The sequence below is a fragment of the Tribolium castaneum genome, chromosome 4 (assembly GCF_031307605.1).
Source record: "Tribolium castaneum strain GA2 chromosome 4, icTriCast1.1, whole genome shotgun sequence".
In the NCBI taxonomy this organism is placed as follows: domain Eukaryota; kingdom Metazoa; phylum Arthropoda; class Insecta; order Coleoptera; family Tenebrionidae; genus Tribolium; species Tribolium castaneum.
The window spans coordinates 10,833,636-10,848,200 of record NC_087397.1 but is presented as its reverse complement, the minus strand read 5'-3'; the positions used below and the strand labels follow the sequence as shown (position 1 = coordinate 10,848,200).

The 14,565-nt window shown below is 35.4% G+C and overlaps 1 long non-coding RNA gene across 1 annotated transcript in view; it reads right to left on the bottom strand.

Moving 5' to 3' along the window:
* Window positions 1-14,565, bottom strand: part of LOC135265850 (uncharacterized) — a 61,715-nt gene extending 47,150 nt beyond the window's left edge. Inside the window, exon 1 of the long non-coding RNA XR_010333687.1 lies at window positions 14,406-14,565. This is a non-coding gene — a long non-coding RNA (uncharacterized LOC135265850). The remainder of the gene's footprint in view (window positions 1-14,405) is intronic.

The window sequence follows — 14,565 nt, the reverse complement described above, 5'->3', positions numbered from 1 at the left end:
ATTATGAAGTGTACCGTATGGCATCGCTTCCTGGTACCAGCGATTATGCTTCGTTATTTGCAAGATTATATTAATTTGATGTTTGGTTGTGCACACACGCATTTAAGGCTTTTCGCTATGTGCCTCAAGATTTCATTTTAGATGCGAGTCTATTAGTGCGCACCGTTAAAGCACTTCACATAATCACAGGCTGTAAGTCCGACACAAAAGAATTCGCAGTTTGCGAAATATTTGGCAACAAATCAATTGGCTTGAAGAAAACGAAGCTTTCGCGTGATTAGGTCAAGGCCGGTGTTCTCCGGGAAAACGGAAATCATTAATAAATATCCATTAGGGTCAATTGGGGCAAGAGGGCTTCATCGTAATTATGATTCGGATCAGATTAGAAGTGGAGTCTTTGTCGATTATTTTTCCGGCGCATTTCCTTATTAGAGTCTATGGTCAGACAGTGTGCTAAGGAAATGAGCGCCAGAGTGAGCTTAATTTATTTTTAAATCTATTTGCCCAGTACCTGAAAACACGTTTAATTAAAGTCGCGTCGGAAATAATTAATTTTTCCACAGTATTGAGAAATAGTTGTTTGTGTAACACCGAATAACATCACTTTTCAGCAGTAGCAGTAAAGACGTAAATCCATCACTTCCGCATACCGTGCACAAAGATCGTATTGATTTATTTTCACAGACACATGGCAATTACTTATTTAAAATTTCACACTGAGTGGAGAGGGAGTGGCGGAGAACAAACAAATAAACAGGACTTTGTCGTCAAAAATGCCATCGAACGGAATCCCGCAAATCTCGTTTGTTAGTTGAAAAATGTGCAGTGATGTTTTCGATTGCTCTCATTATCGTGGGATGACATCGAGATTTTCTGTAGAACAAAGTGAAGGAAATGGATGGCGCTAATCTAATGGATATTTATTACATCGTCGCAGAGTCAAAACGATGGGGCTGGTCCCAGTGACAAATGATACCACCACGTCCGGTAGCCCTTGCAAGCAACACTTTCTAATGACCAGAGGTAACGACCCGCCACAGAAGTGTCTGCTGCTTTCAGTTTCTGCTCGACTTGATTTCTGCCGGACAAGTGTCGCAACTTATTCATCTATCATTGCCAATTTGCCGCCCAGTTCCTGACGACTTGGGCCTAATGGAACTGCCAGCGCATCAAAAAATACACCAAACTAATTATAATTAATGGACTTTACAGTTAGAGATAACACGGATTTACATCAATGACTTGGTCCAAGTTGCAAACTCTGTTAAAAATCAATTTAGATTCCCCACCCTTCTGTTTCTTATTTGCCAAGTATCTCTCACATTTACATTCGCCTTGATGCAACAATTTTAGCTTTGTGAAAATGTTACTTTGCACCTTATGAATATAAGATAGCACGAAGTTTAATAGAAACTTTTGCACTTGACGGTAATAATCGCTTCTCTGGAGGTGCATAATAATGTATGAAAGTGTAAATTTTTGAATGGGAACCTCTCAACATTTCGCCACCAAACAGCTGTATACGCAATAAATTACATTAACTGCAAACTTCTTCTCGCAAACTTGCTGATAGCAATGCAATCTTTAATGTTGACACTCTAACGGTCACATTTTATTTATCAAAGGCTTGCCTTGCAGATCATACGAGTTTATAAGGTGAGAATTGTGTAAGTCTGAATTAACCGCTGTTTGTGTTTCTAAGGTTTTATTATCACGTTGCACTTTGACGAATTATCCCAATATTTACCTCTATTCATGGCCGTAACCGGATTTAGTGCTCTAGAAAACAGCTAAACCGCTCGTCAGATTTGCGTTTATTTTCCTGAGAATTGTGTGTTTTTACAGCTCTCGGCCACAGATCACTATAAAGATTTATAGCGGCAATATTGAGATATATCTTGGTGCCTGTCATCGGCACAATCAAATACGGCCAAACAGTAGTGGGACCCAAAGTGCCCCTCCAATAAAAACAATCTATTCAGGAAAACGGATTTCCTCAGAAACGTGTGCTTCTTGAGGCTCCAGCTGGCCAAACTAAAGATGGGTCAGCTTTACAACCTTCATTACAATGTTTATGGGTGAAGGACTCGGCAAATACTTGGGTTCGGACGTAAACGCAAAATAGTTTTAATTGAGCGCTTAATAATACACAAAAAACTAAAATGTGTACCGGTAGAGTTTATTGAGCTGTTCATGCCATTTATTTATTTATCTATAAACAAAATTATAAGGTAGAGGAGCGTCGGTATTCTCATGTCGTTCCGTCCAACTCAATTCAATTTTACTTGATTATATAATAATGTGCCTTGGTAGTTCGTTATTACATGCTATTAACAATTTTCTAAACATTTACCGACCTGGCAAAAAACTATTTTGGAAATTACCCGGCTAGATGCCTAAAACGATTATCTTAATTCGTGCGCTTAACTCGCATTAGCTTGTAAATATTTTAAGCCATCAGTTAGCTTTAAAACGAGTTACTATAAAATTCTCTTTGTAAATAAAATTTCCACCGGTTCACCGGCAGAAACCTTTATTCTTGCAACTTTCGGAAAAAATAGCCTCTAGTTTATATTTCAAAAGAAATTCAGTCTCGTATCCCTTGAAAATAAATTACAACACGCAACGAATCTGTACTGATTTATCACCCCTTCCTGGTCACCTCCCTCAGTCGGACTTACTCTCGATACACAATTTAAAGACGTTATCATCCCTTTGAATGATAAATCACCTGTTCTCATTTAAAAGCGACGTCCTTTTCAGGTGGAAAGAACTGTGCCAAAAGTGGAGTTTAGCGCCATAAATCAAAAGGTTGTCTTTGGCGTTTTTATTAAATTTCATCTGAATACAGGATTTATGAGAGTTTTAAAGTAATAAAAACAAAACTTTCGCAGGATTCTAGTTTGCTTCTGTGCGGCCAGTAAAAAATGCAAGCTGTATATATTACCAATCGGTGGCAATTTATGGCTTTACCTGTTGAAAACTGCCCGTCTTGAGCCCACTTTCTACTTTATTGGTTTATTGCTCAATTGCTACGGTAGCCCTAACCTAGTTTCTTGACGGACGAGTTTAATTTATTGCTTTATTGTTGCTGGCAAGAAGGGACAACCCCGTTCCACGAAGTCGTCTATAATTATCGATCCTAGCTGGAACGAACTCAACTGACAAAATGCGATTTTAATCGCGAAATTCGCCCAAAAAACGGTCTAGGCCCGGGCAAGTGGTGATTTAGCTGGACCAGCGTCTTTATTATAATTATTAAAACCGTCTCTTCGGTTGCATCTTCGCGAAAACAGATTGCGAGGCAGTTTGTTGAATACGTGCCTGTCATACACTCTGTGGTGGAATCGATAACCACCCCACGAACTACCATGAACCCGCTGGATTATTATAATCGGGATCGCATAGGCGATCAAAGTCAATCTCAAAAAGGTTCCGCTTCCGGCACAAAAACGAAAAGACGCTTGTTACAATCGTATTACTTCGGCCATTAAAGTGCTAACTAAATTTGGGCCATCTGCAAGTCTAATCCCTGACGGGAGCAGGCGAAAGCTATAGATTTACGACGCCGAGGATGGAACAAACGCACAAAGTAAAGGCCGTAATTACACAATATTTTCCTACCCTTCCGAACGATGAATTGATATTAATGGAATTAAAACGCGCCGACTTCAAGTGCCTCCTTGAAACAACACAAAAAGTCGCAAGGGATCGCTCGCATGACTCTTTGGCCAGGTTTTTGATTAGTTAAACGATTTTTGTCATCAGTTATAGTTAGAAACGACACGTTACGCAACTACTAACTCAATTAAGAAAATTGGTAGTCAGCCTTGAACAGCTTCTATTCTATTTCAAACAAAGTGAAGACCACTACGTCCCAATGAAGATTACAAGGAACTGCGCAGTGGTGTTTCGATTGTTGAATTTCGAGTTGTATCAAATGCAAATTACACGTTATTGGAGTATTTGAACTTTGAGGAGTTATTGTTTGGAAACGTTACAGTCACAGAACAAATTTGAACATGCACATGTGAATTGACTCAATTTATTTGTCCACAACATTAATTAAAGGAGTCCCAATTTAAATTGCGGGTTCAGGAAGATTTTTTATGTTAGTTTAAGGTCCTACGAAATATCGACTAAGCTAAAGCTAAGCACTGGTTTAACTAAGCGGTCGATGTTAGTCGCTTAAGCATTGGCTTATCGCTAAACATTTTTAATATTAACGCTACTAATATAGACGACTTTATAATTTTATTAAAATCGTTATCAAATGAATAAAGGAAACCAAAGTAGCAATTTTACGAGCAAAAAAAAAATTTTTGTTCAAAATTATAAACTAACACTGGAGTATAAAAAAGATACTTGACTATGTTCGATGAAAAAAATAGCGCATAGGCCCAAACTGCACTAAGATTTAATGCAACAGCAGACACCCGTAGAGTGGGTTTTCGTATTTTTACGAAAAATATGTGACAATTAAAAAAATCATAAAATATGCAGACCAATAATGTTGAAAAAAACACACTGCTGAAGGGCCATCTAGCCCATATACTGTTTACTTTCACAAATGTGAAAAAAATTGCTTTTATTGAAAATTTGTAATAAAGAACTAATAAATTACCGAATTCGATAGTGAATTTGCTGATGATGCACCGAAACAGCTTTTTTAAATAAATTTCAGTTCAGTTTGAGTTAACTGGTGATAAACAAATAAAGTTGAAAATAACAGTAATGTGTGGAGGGCCATGGCAACAACATATAAGTTATTATATTAAAAAAAAGTATAATGATAACAAGTTACTTATTCTTATTCCAGTATATTAAACATTATTTTTGTAATTGCTGCAGAATCCGACAGTCAAGAGAAGTTGATGTTAGAATTATTAGTTAGAATTAACAGTTAAATTATTTATATAAAATTGTTATGCTTCAAAACTGAGGACACCCAAGTCTTCAAATGCATAGAAGCGACAAATAAACTGTGCAAATCAATTTACTGCTGTGCAGAGCCGAGCCAAGACAATTGTCCGTCCGTATGCAGGTCCTAAATATTGCGCCCCTTACTCTGATTAAAATAATAGTTAAAAATTACTAAGGGAAATAAATGAAAGCAACTGTTTATTTTCAAAATATTGTGAAATAGTATATTTATACAAAAATAAAACTATTCGTAACAAGAATAATTTTAAATTTTGTACAGGTACATCAGCTGTTGAGTTTTTACATACCTAATATTTACACAATTTATTCAATAAATTCACCTTTACTCTAGGCAAATTCTTTTTCTAAAATATAATTTATCTAGTGCATTAGATATTTCTCTCCCCACTGCAGTAGTAGGAAGTTAGGAAAATTATTAAATCGATTTTGGGACATCGTCTTAGATAATTTTTTATGGTTTTTCTGAAAAGGCCCTCTCTCCACAAGTAGAAAGTGCTATACCAAGAGAATTCTAAGAGCAACAGTAATAATACATATTGGAAAATTCTGATACTGATTAAGACCTGATAACACTAAATAAAAACCGTGAATTTTAAAATAATTTAAAGAATCTACTCTCATTTCCATACCCAAATTGCTTTGTTTCTTTTCTTGGCTTCACAATTTCGTCGATTAACAGAATGTTTGAAAAACGTTTTACTTAATTTTGTAAAAGGTCTAAACAAGTTGTTATGTTTATGGTTGGACATTTTACTAAAACTTACTTTAAATAAAAAAATAGAATGGCATACCAAAAACTATTGGAGATACAAATTTGTAACTACAGTTGAATGAAACAGGAAAAAATTACATATGTTTTTTTCTGTGCTCTTTTGATTTTTCAGATTTTTTGCGATTTATGACTTTTGTATTCCCATACATTTATTCCTTCAATGTGTTGAGAACAAAGGCGATTAGTAATAATAAATATTTATTTTACTCCATTTTTCGCCATAAATAAATTTACAAAACGTAAAGTTCTGACAATAATTGAGAGATATGAAATTATAAGAAGCTTAGAAGAGCGAATAAACGAAAAGGTTGACATAAATTTATCTATGAGAGAACTGAAAACGTAAATGCAACTGAAGCCGTTTAAGAGCGCACGAAAAAAATTAATTCTGACAAAAATCAGAGATCTTGTTCTAAATTCTTTAAAGAGAAAAATTAAACTGATTAAATATTTTCCTGTTACTAATTAGTTCATTGTTCATAGTATATTATTATTGCTTTGTTGTATTAATTACATAATAAACAGTTTAACAAAAAATAAATTCGAATGAGTGAACTATCTCTGTTTTATGTTAACCTATGTTTTTTTTTAGTTTACATAATAGAGATTATTTTGATTATTTATTTAAAAATTTTGTGCTGCCAAATAAAAGGTTGGCTGTATTCATTAATCCCTTTGATTGCATTCAGGCGCTTAATCTCAAGAACAATATAAATAAATAAATTACTTGATTAAATTAAATAAATAAATAAATTGTACCACAAGAAATAATTATTGTTGAATGTTTCTTAGAAAAAAAACCTTTAATGGTCAAATATGTTTACAATAGTAAAAAACCTCTGAAACAGCTAGACCATTTCGTTGTAATTATTTTTCTTTTTTCTTTTTCTTTTAATTTTGATTTTGCGAAAGGTGGCAGGTCGGCGGCCCTAGTACTACCAACCGCATAAGTGAGAAATTCATCCCGGTTTAGCTAAACGGTGGTTTAACCTTAGTTTAAATTTAAGCCGGGGTTACGTAAGCAAAAGCTTAAGCTTGAACTGAGCAACCGGGCCTAGGTGTTTTGCGACCTACAATCCAGACTTTACTAATTAGTGACTCCTTCAAATGTCAGTTACCCACATTGTCTACGCCTCTGTAAACCATGTGTATCAAATTTTCGAGTTAATAATTGGAAACAATGGCCACGTGTTTATCTATTTATACATCGCGTGGTAGGTAGGAAATTGCTCTTTTAAAAATAACATTCCCGGTAAGATTGACATTAAGGCCCTCGAATAAACAGAGAACATTTCAAGCTTTTGACAAATTGGAAGATTTGGGTTATTTCTAGCCACCGAATTCGTGTAAAACCCTTTATCCCAGTCGAAGTTTAATAAATAAGCGAAATTCTCGGCTGCATTTTGGCAGGTAATGGCCACAATGGTTCCGGTAGCCGGCCCCCGAATATTTATTTATATGGTCCAATAAAACGTGAAAGTTTTACGGTGGTTGTCCACGAACCCTCGTTTGTCGGTAGCCGAGATTCGTTTTATGTTTTTACCTCATCCCCTGCAAAATTATACGATACATACAAATACAAGCCCGATATGAATTTCCCTCAAATAGCGCTGTGTCGGGGTCATAAACCGCGCCACTTTTGTCCTTCTGGTCAACCACTTGACCACAGATACGGGAGACGGGGCATTTTATTATCCCCGCTCCCTCGAAAGATACATCTTGTTTAAAACTAAACTCGTAAAACCGAGGTTTCACGAGGGTTGTAAGTCGTTTGAAGTTTTACAATCGTCGCTCTAATTATCGTCTTGGTTAATTATTGCAGGAACGGTCGAAATGTTAATTATTTTTGACCGTAATTAAAAGATATGTGAAAGTGGAGAGTGCGCGACGACTTCTTGAACATCTGTTGGCGGCTTCGAGAAAGCAGTAGCAATAAATTTATACGACATAATTAGGTGTGTAAACCAATTTGGGTGGTGTTGGAGTTTCCCGCATCATTTTTATAAACGACGCCGCAAAGTTGGGGTCACTTTTCTAAGACCAAATTTATGGTCATGGCCCCATAAATAAGTCACTTTGCTAAGGGCCTTTCTTCGGGCCCAATACGACACGGGATTTTAAATCCTACCGAATTTAATGAAACACTCAACACTATCGAAGAAAAAATTCATTTTCCCAATAAGTTTCCCTGTAATTTTAATAAAGAATATGTTTGGTTAACGGACTTAATTTGTGTTGAAGTTAATTTAAAACCGCAAACCCTATAATACTAACAAGTTCACCAAGCGCCAAGAATAAGAAAATTTAACCGACTTTAAAAATGGGAGTAATGAAACTGGCCTGGCGCTTAAAATTCATGTAAGGTTCTTGGAACAAAATAAAACAAGACTTCCATTACGTCCAAGTTTTACCAAAGCTGAGCTGGAATATTTATTTTAAAAACTTTCGGATTTTAGCCCGAATTAACTTTTCGGATGACTTCACATGTCTCATTTGGCTTGGAAAATTTTACTTGGGTTTACCTTCCTCAAGAGAAGAAAAATAGCACATCAAGCTTTAAGTGGTCGTCGGGTTTACAGAGGAAGTCAAGTTACCTAAGTTTTAGTTATTTGAAAAAATCAAGAAAAAATTCCACATATTCGTCATAAAATAATCGTCTAAAATCGAACCAATGATAAAATATTTTGAAAAAGAAAACGAAATAGTATATTATTATACGAGTTTTATAAAGCATTCTATTGTGGTACGAATGGTTTTGGAGCACGACGAAGGAGTGCTTCAATAGAATGAGTGGCACAATTAAGTCTTAGAGTCTTACGAGTGTAATATACTATTTTTTCTACTTTCTATTTTTGTTGTTTTTGTTTGGTTTAACTTATGATAATCTGTTCAATCAATTTCCTCTTAATTTTTGTTAATTATTCGGGCTTTATCAATGGATGACCCTGTTGATAGATCACACACTAAATTACAGTAATGACTGTTGACTGTGATGACACAGCCTAGCACTGCCAATACAACTCCTAAAAATTTACTAAAAGGAGTTGCACAAAAGTTCTCTTTGTAAAACTACAATGTGTTTTTAAATGATTCTTATCTAGTCCCATATAAAAAAAATGCCGCTTTATAGAATTAATGACAGGCATTTAGACACCGAATATTAGTCTCCAGTTTGCAAATAAGCTTCAACAATAAAAGTGTTTTCTTGCACAGTGTAACAATTTAGTTGCATTTTAACGAAATTTTTAAAATTATTTAATTGACAATTTGTGACATTTATTGACAGAGTATTCAATGCATGTAAACCAATTTCAATGTTAACTAGATGAGAATCATTTAAAAACACATTGTACTTTTACTTTCACAATTAACAATTTCTGAAACTAAAGTAAAAAAAAATATTAAAGCTCTAAAAGATTGTCGATTTAAAATTATTTTGCGACGAGAGGTTCTTCAGATAAACTTTACATTCTGCAATAATTAGAAAAGCTATACGGATGATTCCCAAACAATAAATCCTCCAGGAATGTGCCGTTGACAGATTATTTAGCGTAAATTAACAAAATTGTTAAAGCTCCGTGACGTTATACTTTGAGAAACCAAAAGACTGATTGTTGGTTTACTATTTTTTACAGTCGAGAGTTCTTTTAATTACTTTGTTTCCTGTAAAAATCAGGATATTTGGCGATTGATTCGCAAATAATAATTTCTTTAATAAGGAGCCAATGACAAAACATTTAGAGAAAATAAAAAAAAATGCCTTAATTTCGTAACAAAATGAAATGTTCGTCAACTGCACCGTGAGAAAACCGTTTAATAGACAACAATTCCTTTATTACACGTTCAAGTGTTTGTAATTTACATTTTACAGGTCTCTATTCTTGTAGATTTACGTTTTAAAACATAACCATCCGCTGTCTCGACCATTGTGAGAATATAATATTAGCTGAATACATTTTAGTTTAGGTATTTAATTATTGTGTTAGTGGTAGAGTTTCACAGTGGGTACAGTTTTATGGCTGACTATTAACATTCAACATACACATATGTAGCACATCGGTGATTTATTGCTTGTTATTTACTGACATGTAGATTTGCAGTATTTCAGCCCGAACTGCATAATTTAAATAAATATGTCCGATGTACCGTATTATCAGCGCGGATCTGTTAGAAATTTTGTCATTTGAAAGTAAGAATATACGTCTCGTGATAAGAGGTCAGGGCCGGATTATTGTTACATGTAGTTTTATTCCGTCTAAATCTTGTTCAGCGTCCCTTCGTGCAACCCACGTTACTAGCGTCTCCTCTTTAATTCGATCAATTTCGATTCGTTACGTCGTTTATTTGAATGGTAGGACACAATTTGTCTCAGAATGTTGCAATTGCTGGAAAGAGGCCATGTACCGGCGTTAGCGTCTTCGTGGGTCATTGTGTGAGGGCCCGACTATTAAAAGTCAACCCGAGGCGGCGCGGCGGACTAGTTCACCTACCCGTCCGGTAAATCATATTTTATAAAAGTGCAGCGCTAGTCTAATGACCGACCCACGTTTAACACCGGAGGATTGCGTGAAGGAAGGAGGTCGTGCGCACAACTAGATCAACAAGAAGTTTGGTACTTTTCTAATCTGAGGGATCTTGAAGCTGTTTCTGCTCCACAATCAGTGTCTGTGCTTGAGTGATAAATTCGAAATGGATGTTTTATTGCTCTCTTGCAACTTCCTGCAAAACTGGAGTTATGACTCAAATGTAACTCGCTCGGATGTTGGCTTTCATACCATGCAACTAACCCATCACGAGGTCGTTTAACTGCCATCGAACAAGGACAAGAAAACTTCATACCTAAGGAGTTTATTATTCGTAATTATTTGCTGTCCTAGTTGACGTCCGCAAAAAGCTACGCTGTAAAATGAAGAAGAAAACTCTTCTTATTTCATAACGAGAACGTAAAACCTGAATTCATTAACTCCAAATACCTGTGTTTTTCTTCAACATGACAAAAAAATAACTAATGTTTTAAAAATTAATATTTAATGCGATAATTTCAATTACAAGTTTCAAAACCTATTATCAAACAATCAATTCGTATCGATTTCGTTTAGCGGCCTTCCTATTCCACTAATGCAACATTATTTATAAGACAAATTCCCAAAAGCATAAATTTTAATTTACTGAATGACCCAAGTAGTTTAGCAATTGGAGGGATGTTCGTGTCTATGAAGGATTCGTTTTAATTGCATGTCAAATGACGCGATTTATGTATTAATGTATTTCGTTTCAATTAAGTTCTAATCATAGGCATTATGCGCATTTTCGAATAATGACGTTTCACGAACAAAGTTATAAATTATTCCAGGACATCGTCTAACAAAACCAACTGAAGCAGTTTAATGAGTTTTATTGATAATTCCCTCAATTACTTTACAATTATCTAGATACGTTTCTTAATTGTGTATAACAACAATCATTCGCCATAACTTATTTGTTCAATAAATGGAAAATACATCTGATATTTATGTTGAACAAAATTAATTTCTTTAATAGTGGCAATGCCGGGGCATTTAATTGGAGATTTCGTGTTTGAGTTTAAAGCGTCCCCCAACCGGTAAATAAATCGGGATCGAGCAAATACGCTTTAATTTGGAAGCGGAATAATTCATTATGTTTGCATGATAATGATGTTTATGAAAACCGATGTGTCATTATTCATTTAAATTTTGTCAAAATATTTGAATAAGGATCGTTACCTAATTTGAATATAAACCAACTGGAAGAAAAATGGATGCAACTAATTAAGACGTATCGGGCTGGTGTCGCTTCATTAAAATTAAGCAAATATTTCGGATCTTTTCTAATCAGGAATTAGCATATATCCCGGAGAAGCCATTAAAGGTTGAATCGAAAAATGCGTTCCTCCAGCGAATAATTCCAGTAATAACGACACAAACACAAACTGGTTTGTGCCGATGGCTTTTTTATTTCCGTAATGAGTGCCCACTAATTCTCGGTCGTCAGTCCGAGAGCGCTCTTCATTATAAATTCTCGACGGCTCCTGCGGAGGAGAATTCGATCTCGATCCTTTTTAGAGCTAGCGCGCTCTTCTGTCCATTGATATCATAACATTTTATTGTCCATTGTTCTGAGACCGCCTTGCCAACGTGTGGGATTAATATTAGAATTCGCCGTAGACATTGCAGCGACTAATTAAATTCATTTTGACGAAAGAGCTCTTTTTCTAGAGTACTAGACAGTGAAGCACCTCAGAAGCGCGGACCTAATTGCACACATCCGCCAAGACCGGCTATAAAATTTCATTTTCTTAAATATGTCGAAGAACAATAGGAAGCCGCCATCACCTACCCAACACGCAAACCACCCAAAAATAAATATCTATGAGCTTTCTCCCGATGACTATCGCGTGGCTTATTAATTTTTCGGTTTTTGTTAATTCAACTAATCTCACACTCTGTTAAAAGCCAATCTTGGCTCGTGACAATAAAATTATTTTATTGTCAAGTACTAAACCCTCGTGTTGCATAACATGACGATTTTTACGAGCAATTTTCCATCGAGTTTCGGAACCAATTAACCGTTTTATAGCCGCGTCCGCAATTTTTTAAATTTGAATTAAACTCGGCGAAAAATTGTACACTTTTCCACTGGAGTGGCAGTCGTATGGGGAAAATATGGTAATTAAAATCCAGAACGAATCCTAAATTCCCATAATAAATGGCCGATATTAAAAGTTTCACGTAGAGTTTCAAACTACTGGTGGTAAAGGGTTATTAATGGCGAGCAGCAACGTATTTAATTGAGCTGTTAATTGCTTCGGAAAGTTGTCTCCAGAGAAAGATTTTTCGACTTGTTTACACACTGTAAATACGACTGAATAGGGCAGGTTCGTAAAGAATCCCGATGCTGTGCTTTTTTCATTTCGAGGCATACCCGCAGTGTGGCATTCCGTGTTTTATTTGGGTCTCCACACGCACGACCTGAGCTTTAGTAATTTCTCTGCGTACCCAAACCGGGTAGGAGATTCAGAGAGTGCACTTTCCAACAAACTTACAGAATTCCGTTCAAAGTGTTTTTTATTAATATTTTACAACATGCCTGCAACTAATGCGAAGCCTCCGCTGTATTTTTATTAATAACAAGCATTATTAGGGAGTGTTTTGTTTGAATTAAATCCCACGTTGTGTATTTTTGTGTTTATGAAAAAGTAAGTCGTTTGTATTAATCATGCGCGGGCGAAATGTCGATGAAAAACGAAAGTTGGAGTCTCGTTTCATAAATAAAATTTAAAAAGCCCCGAGTTGTGCATTTATTGAAAATTCATGATCTCGGTGTGTGCTTTTCCGAATCGCAAACCGTTCCGAATTCCCATGGTGCAGACGTGAAGGGTTTATTAGTGGAAAACAAAGCCGAATTCTGGCCGACGTGCCCATTGTCCTCTGGTTTACATGAGCTAAGTGGCCCTGGACAAAGCATGCTCTCGTCATGGTGTCTAATGATGCTGATGTTGTCCAGATAGGGGATGACTTGGACACGATCTACAACGTCATTGCAAAGACTGCCGTCTTGGGAATCCTCCGATTAACAATATTGTCGTGCCTTTTGTGTCAACCGTAATTACCGACTTTATTTTGTTTTGTATACAATGGACACGAGCAACTCGGACAGTTTTGTATGTCAATTGAATGGTAATTAGTGGATGTGAACGGCCCTCAACCCCACATCTTGTCAAATTCAAACTTGATTTGCGCTGGCTGTTTCCACAAGTCATCATGAATTAAATAAAGAGAAATTTGTGAAGCAACTCTTCTTGAATTGTTAACTGATTCTGCAATTCTGCTTGAAATAGTGTCAGTTTCAGGATCAATTAAAAGAGACGTCAGCTGTAACAGTGCAATCTCCCTAAATATATTTCATGGCGAAAAATATGTATATTTTGACGTGTGATATATTTTATCAGTTTTTCTAATCAGAATAGACTTTTTTTATTTCCTTCCCCACGTTTCGGAAACCGTGAAAGATTACATTTGTTGCCAGCCGGAATATATAGATCAGGCGGGTAAAATCGATATATTTTTTCAATGCAAAAAATGTCCTTCACAACACCTACACTCGAATGCCATGTGTTCTCACCCCATACGCCTTGAATGTTTATTTTATCAGATGCAGGTGTACATTGTATCATAATGTCATCGTATAACCAACCCCTACTGGCCAGGTAGGAACTCCTATCAGTGTCAAAGAGATAATTTTTCTCAGTTTACGAAAACAGCCAGATTAATAGACATTTATCCATAGAGACACCATTTTACTTTTAGAATTATTATTTTATTTAATTAATTTAAAATAGATTGAAAGTCTGTGTATGTACAGTATTATATTTAATTTATTATTTCAATGTGATAAATAATATACGTTATAAAAATTATCGTATTGATTTAATGTCTGTCAGTTTAAAATAGCAAATGAAAATTACGTTTAGTAAACATATTGGCTTGAAATAACAAAAATTCTGTGAAAAATTGAGCCAGGCATTTGTCCACTTTGTTAGTAAGATTATTAATTCATGCGATTAAAAATGAGTGAAAAATTGTTAATAAGTATTAGCAGTAAATCATAAAGTATTTAGGGATAATAGGATGTCACAAATAAGCTTGATTAAGTAGAAAATTATACTTACTTGTTGCATATCTAATGAGAAATTATGTCTCGTAATTTTTTATCGTGGTGAAAAGTCGAAATGAAGAGAAATAACGGTTTGAGATGTGCTTTTGGTGGTACACATGAGTGTTTGTTAAACAGGTGATCAATAACACTCGGACTCGACAACAACACATAAG